Source organism: Salvelinus namaycush, chromosome 3 (genome assembly GCF_016432855.1).
Source record: "Salvelinus namaycush isolate Seneca chromosome 3, SaNama_1.0, whole genome shotgun sequence".
Taxonomy (NCBI): Eukaryota; Metazoa; Chordata; class Actinopteri; order Salmoniformes; family Salmonidae; genus Salvelinus; species Salvelinus namaycush.
In genome coordinates, this window is record NC_052309.1 from 57733764 (window position 1) to 57739763 (window position 6000).

The following is a 6000-nucleotide window of genomic DNA, read 5'->3' on the forward strand; positions in this document are numbered from 1 at the left end:
AACACATATTTAATTATAAGCTAACCTAAATGTATGCATCTGACCAAAAGGGGGAGATCAGCTCCATCCCCGAACAGTTAGGCTTATAGGATATTTGAAAACTAATATGCAAACTGTAGTGTTCTGTAGTGCTTAGACCTACATTGGAGAGAGGACACAACTTTTTCTCACACCAACACATCAATGTTCATTGATTTTAGAAGGGATTTGGCAAACTGTAATCATGAATCAGCATTGAAATTGCAGTAGGCCTCAAACTGGGCACAAGCTGGTTGAATCAACATTGTTTCAATGTCATTTGTCAACTTATTGTGACGTGGAATCTACTTGGAAATTACACTGGATTTGAAAAAAGTAGTCAAACCTTTGGAATTACTTCGTTTTGAAGGTGGAATTTCAACCAAAGGATTATGCCATTGTTGTAACCAGTGGCGACCCGTCATTCCGGGCAGGTGGGGCTTTTGCCTGTTTTGTATGTTATTTTGGAATTAATACGTGTCACATATCATAGCGCCATGATTGGCTCAGTGTTCTGTCACTCATGGGGGACACTACGTCACTGCAAAATCTACTGCGAGAACTCTGAAATTCAAGCCCCTTGGGTGCTGCCATAGATTTACATTAGATGTGCCCATCCAAGAAGGCTCAAAGTCATTGGCCACAGATAAAATGGCATATCACATTATATCTACCGAAGCTTTGATGGGACTGATCATGTCAACATCATACTTTAAAAATATTATCTAGCAAGCTAGACAAGCAGTCATCATCATGAATCAAGTCGACAATCTACTGGCAAATCTTTTTCAATACATTAGTTGTCATATGAAGATAAATTATAGATCAAACGTATCGGTGCTCACTGTCCATTGGACATAAACATTACACAACAAGTTGGAAATCGCAAATTCAATAATGAGTGGGTTGGAAGGAATCAGTGTCTATCTGCAAGCGTTACAAAGCAATCACTATTTTGTTTCCCCTTCCTGCTATTCAGTGGAGTGGGTGTGTGGTCCAAGTCTGGGTTTAAGGGTCTCTTTTCCAAGCTTAAAAGGATAAACATTCACATAAAAGGTTCCATACATTGGCTATGCAACATGACTTCTGCTGCTTTCAAAACAACTGGAAACTCGGGACTAGGAAATAAATCTCAGACGTCAATGAGTTCAAGACAACTGGGAACTTGGGGAAAAATTAGCTCTGACTGGGAAAATATGTTTTGAACGGTCATCCAACTAGGAATTCCAAGTCAGGAATTAGGGCCTCTTCCTAGAGCTTCGACCTGAAGATCACTGACGTCATGATTTAAATTTGTTTTTGTCATCAAAGTCTGGCATTCTCTGGATTTATGGTGCTTTCAAGTTTGATGACAAAATTGGACCACAAGAAGAACCGCCGCACCACCTTCCTGTTCAAGTGAGCACAGAACAACAAGGTGAGTTCAAAAATGTCTTGTATGTTACTGCATAATGATGTAATATGCCAGGGAGATATGTATACTGTAGCTAAGAAAGTAATACTAAGTGTGTGTTGTGTAGTAGGCCATGTGCCTCACCCTAATAATTTGGTCCCTTTCCCCTTCTTAATTTAGCCTACTGTTCTGACGTGGTGGTGCGCATGTAGCCTATAGCCTGTTTTAGAGAAAAGTAATTATTGAATATTGTAAGAGCTTTCATTGTCTACTTACTGTCACGCCCTGACCGTAGAGAGCTTTTTATGTCTCTATTTTGGTTTGGTCAGGGTGTGATTTGGGTGGGCTTTATATGTTATTTCTTCTATGTTTTTGTATTTCTTTGTTTTGGCCGGGTATGGTTCTCAGTCAGGGACAGCTCTATCGTTGTCTCTGATTGGGAACCATACTTAGGTAGCTTTTTCCCACATGGTTTTTGTGGGTAGTTATTTTCTGTTTAGTGTTTTGCACCTTACAGGACTGTTTCGGTTTCGGTTATTCTCTTTGTTATTTTGGTAAAGTGTTCAGTTTCAATAAAAAGCATGAACACTTACCGCGCTGCGCTTTGGTTCGATTCCTCTTCTTCAGACGACGAAAACAGTTTATGAACTACCCACCACAAGCGGACCAAGCTGTGTGGTATGGAGGAGCAGAGGGTTCAGGACTCCTGGACATGGGAGGAGATATTGGACGGACAGGGACCCTGGAGACAGGCTGGGGAATATCGCCGCCCGAAAGAAGAACTGGAGGCAGCTATAGCTGAGAGGCGGCAATATGAGGCAAGGCAGCACAGCAGGCACTAGAGGCAGCCCCCCCCCCAAAAAAATTGGGGGGGGCACACGGGGTGATTGGCGGAGTCAGGCGATAGACCTGAGCCAACTCCCCGTGCTTACCGGAAGCAGCGTGGTACTGGTCAGGCACCGTGTTATGCGGTAAAGCGCACGGTGTCTCCAGTGCGCACTCATAGCCCGGAGCGCTATATGCCAGCCCCCCGCAAGTGCCATGCAAGAGTGGGCATCCAGCCAGGGCGGATTGTGCCAGCTCAGCGTGCTTGGTCTCCGGTGCGCCGTTTTGGCCCAGGGTATCCTGCACCGGCTCTGCGTTCTGTGTCTCCGGGGCGCTGGGACGGTTTAGTTCGTCCTATGCCTGCGCTCCGCACGTGCCGGGCTAAAGTGGGCATTGAGCCAAATGGAGAGGTGCGAGTGGTAAGCACCAGATCTCCAGTGCTCCCCCACAGCCCGGTTCGACCTGTGCCTGCACTCTGGAGGGGCCGGGCTAAAGTGTGCATTCAGCCTGGAGGAGTGGTGCCAAGGCTGCGCACCAGGGCTCCCCCACAGCCCGGTTCTGTCGCTGTACATTTCTAAAGTGCTGAACAAATACTGTGGTTATATTGAATATGTGCATCCTAGCTCGCTCATTAATGTCTTAATCGAAATTAAGGTTTGCCTCTTATGCGCTCGTCGTTCCCTTATGCCATAGTTTGTACCACTCAATTGACAGTAGAAACCACATTTGTTTAAGCAAGTCAGCCATTTCAGCTGTTTTTTAAAAGGCAGTAAATGAGGCTGAATGAACTGTTTCGCTGCCAGACAAGGCTCCTCTGACAGCCAGGTGTAGCAGTGGTAAGGATTCACTCCATGGTGCTGAAAAGAAAGCTCTGCTGTTGAGACAGCTTTAGTTCGGCCCTCACAGTTTGTGGGCACCATTTGTCACCATTATAGTGCAATTATTGTATTGTTTAGTGTTGTGTAGTGGATTTGCTGGCATGCATCAAAGAATATTGGGGTGAGTTTGCCCTACTAAGATTTAAATGCTAAAATCTCCACTGGTTGTAACACATTTTCAACATAAACAAACCTTGTATGAAATATGTTGAATTTCTAAATTTGAAGCAATATCAGCTCTTCAAAGTTATATCCACTATCAGAAGAAAAAAAACAATAGGCTGGGCAGCACCTCCTACTGGAGAGTTGAATCTAGCTACAGCTATTCATTTGGTCTCCCATCCAAGGTTTTAACCAAGCCCGGCTTTGATATATGTCACTGACTACTACCAATGTGCTATCGTGTTAATGATTATTGACAGAGCTCTTAATAACAAAATAGATTCACGGTTGCTATCGCAGTCATTCAAAGAATAGGTTTAACAGACCAAATAAATTGTAACCATAGTTTGTCATACATCATCAATGATAATATTTAGGCCTATATAGCATTTGCAAAGTCATCAACAGCTTTTGTTTCAATTCAACCCAGGGTTCAACTAACAATAAGCAATACATATAGGCCTAGGGTTTTAAGCTTTGGTTGATTTCAAATGTAATCATTAATATGTTGGATTCACTTCTCAAACTCAGCCAAACATCAAAGTTAAAGAATAGGACTACATCAAATCAAACTTAATTTAAAGTGGATATTGAATTGTGTTTGGTTGTCAACGCAACCAAATATCACATTTGAAGGAGATGTATCTTCTGCTTGAAATGTACCATCTGTACCACTGACTTGTCTGGCTTTAATTCCAGTTTGTCTACATATTAATCATTGATATGTTGGATTCACGTCTCCATCTCAACCAAAAATCTAAATAGAAGAATAGGACTAAATCAAATCAAACTTTAAATGCAGTTTACATAAAGTTTGAAGCACTATGTACTTTAAATGTAATCTCAACTGCAATCCAGATCATTTGGTTGTGCTATTAGATCAAAGTTATCAAATGTTATTTGTCACATGCGCCAGATACAACAGGTGTAGACGTTACAGTGAAATGGTAACTTTCAAGCCCTTAACCAACAATGCAGTATTAAGAAAAATAAGTGTTAAGTAAAAAGTAGAAAAAGTAAAAAATAACATCATTAAAGAGCAGCAGTAAAATAACAATAGCGAGGCATATATATATAGGGGGTACCGGCACAGAGTCAATGTGCTGGGGGCACAGGTTAGTCGAGGTAATTGAGGTAATATGTACATGTAGGTAGAGTTAAAGTGACTATGCATAGATAATAACCAGAGAGTAGCAGCAGCGTAAAAGAGGGGGTGGGGACAATGAAAATAGTCTGGGTAGCCATTTGATTAGCTAATGTCGTCGTAATTTCCTATATTACTAAATGAGGAGAGTTTACAAACCACACACAAGTCAGAGTTATATTTTAAACTTCATCTTTAATGAAATGAGCTTCAACATAGCCCTTTGACTCTCAGATCAATTCAGTGTCTATAAATGAATTCTCTGAGAGTCCTTACAAAAGAATACTTAGTATCTTTTATAGCCAAGATACACCCCTCTCAACTCACATGACGAACCACAGATCTTAGGAACTTCACAAAGGGCCTTTTACTTGAGAGAGAAGTATCCCATAGCCAGATAGCATTAGCTATAAATTATCGTTCAGTTTGGTCTCTTAGACGAGGTTCTACTTCTCATTCTTGGTACTTCATAGTACCAAAACATTACCTCATCCAATGGCATATATCAATTGTCAATTCTAGATACCCCCATCTCAAATACACCCCCTCCTGGACAAGCTCACGGAGGGGAGTGAGCCTTGAGGTCATATACTAGGTCAAGAGAAGGGCAACATCAGAGGGGACATACAATGGTTTCAGACACTGCCATACTCCTCCCCCCAATGGGAAAAGGAGGGAGTGACTGGCGTACAGACATTGTGGAGATAACTAACTGGTTCCCCATTAATCACACCATCCCTTCACATGATTTAGGAATAGTTACAGACACATTCACATATGAAGACAATGTTCAAACCTGACTTCTCCCTTTCTGATATTCTGCATATTACCAGACATGTAAAAGACAAGCCTGACCTCTCCCCTCTCTGGGCCCCAAGTGACTTTTCCCTAGAGAAGAAAGGAAAATGCAACTGCCGACAGTATAGTCCAAAAAGAGACATTTCTAATGACAAGTCACATAAGCATATTATGAAAGTAAATAAAACATCTTATTTATCTATGTTACCTAACTAATTCTGATTCAGCTACGACACTGTTCAGGAGTCTTATGGCTTGGGGGTAGAAGTTGTTAGGAAGCCTTTTTGGACCGAGACTTGGCGCTCCAGTACCGCTTGCCGTGCGGTAGCAGAGAGAACCGTCTATGACTGGCGTGGCTGAAGTCTTCGCCAATTTTAAGGGCCTTCCTCTGACACCGCCTAACAATGAAATAGGGTGCAGGCCAGGCAGCAGGCTGTTAGCCAGCCTGCCAGCTTAGCAGAGTCTGCCACTAGCACAGTCAGTGAGTCAGTGTAGTCAGCTCAGCTATCCTCATTGAGACCGTGTCTGTGCCTCGACCTAGGTTGGGCAAAACTAAACATGGCGGTGTTCGCCTTAGCAATCTCACTAGAATAAAGACCTCCTCCATTCCTGCCATTATTGAAAGAGATCGTGATACCTCACTTAATGTATCAAGGGCTACTTAATGTTAGATCCCTCACTTCCAAGGCAGTTATAGTCAATGATCACTGATCATAATCTTGATGTGATTGGCCTGACTGAAACATGGCTTAAGCCTGATGAATTTACTGTGTTAAATGAGG